Source organism: Vipera berus (genome assembly GCF_964194415.1).
Source record: "Vipera berus genome assembly, chromosome: 2".
Lineage (NCBI taxonomy): Eukaryota > Metazoa > Chordata > Lepidosauria > Squamata > Viperidae > Vipera > Vipera berus.
The window spans coordinates 122,104,076-122,105,493 of record NC_138203.1 but is presented as its reverse complement, the minus strand read 5'-3'; positions in this window follow the sequence as shown (position 1 = coordinate 122,105,493).

The following is a 1,418-nucleotide window of genomic DNA, read 5'->3' as shown; positions in this document are numbered from 1 at the left end:
AGGGAGGTGGAGGTGCTGTCCAGTGCTTGCCCCCCATTCACCCCCCTGGCGGCATAGCGGCGGGTTTAGACCGAGCAGAAAATGGGGGGAGAGGACGGCAGGCGATCTTTCACTCCCCGCCCCCTCCGCGGGCGGTCGACGCAGGATCCCCCCCCCCGGAGGCGAGGGGGACGCCTGTCGCTGTGGCGGAAAAAAAAATGCACCCGCGTCCGCCGTCTGGTCTGCCTCGCTCCTTCGCTCCGTTTGCCAAAAAGGAGGAGGGGAGAGGGCGGAGTGAAGGGAGGGGGGGGGCGACGGACGCGGCGTTTTATAAATATGGATGACTTCGGGGAGGGTTTGGGAGCCCGGCCGTTGTTGGCGCGACGAGCCTGCGACGTCCCGCCGTCGGTTCCTCCACGAATTGGCCTTTCCGGGTGCGCTCTCGGCGCTGTTTTCCCTCCGTCCTTTGTCCGTCTCTCGCCGACTACAAAACGGCCGGCCTGCAAACCCTATCCGTCTTAGTCTGCTCCCGTCTTGTCTGGAGGGGTCGGCAGCACCCGCCGTCCCGTCCCTGGTCCTGCGCATGGCAGGCGCTGCCTTTTAGCATCCGGTCCTCCTGCACCCTACTTTGCCCTGGCCATCCGCCTTCAGACGTTAGGTCAATTCGTGGCACCTCTTTGCCAGGGCCTGAGGCTTTCTTCATAGTTTAGGGAATGAATATTGTTAGGCATATGGTGTTAGCCTACAATGTTGGGTTGAAAATATATTAACCATAATGCTATGGCTTTAAGTTGTTAATTGGCCAATGGGTGTGTAAGTGTTCTCATGGCCATAAGAGGAAGCTAGGAACGTAGCTTCTTTCTCTCTCTGAATTCACTGATCTCTACTATTACTGTTTTTGCTCTGCTGTTGGTTTACTACTGTTGTAAACCTGAACTGTGTATTGACCTCTGGACCGGTAAGAAGACTTTGTAGTTTGGATTACTCCTTGGACTGTTGCTATTGTGTATGACTTGGACTGTTTATTTTTGACTGTGCATTTTTGTTTTTACACCACCTCAAAGTAAAATACTTTTTGCTTTTAGAACTCAGTGTATTTCTGTGTGTGACTTTTACTGCTCTCAGTGCCCTTCCTTGTCTGTGCAACTCTTTGGTAGCACAAGGAGACCTCTGCACAACAAATTCCATAACACTGGTTATGGGCCCAGGCCTGTACTGAGAGTTAGTACACACAGTATTCCTAGCTGAGTTTGTATTTGGTGTAAAATGGCACAAGAACAGTTGTCAGGCATCTCCTGGATAACCCGGTTGGATGGGACAAACTATGTTTCCTGGTCCACAAGATGCTGCTTGCTTTTGCGCAAGGAAGGACTATGGGCTGTTGTAAATAACCCACCAGATACTACTGCTTGGGATCCAGATGACGAAGAGGATGCAAA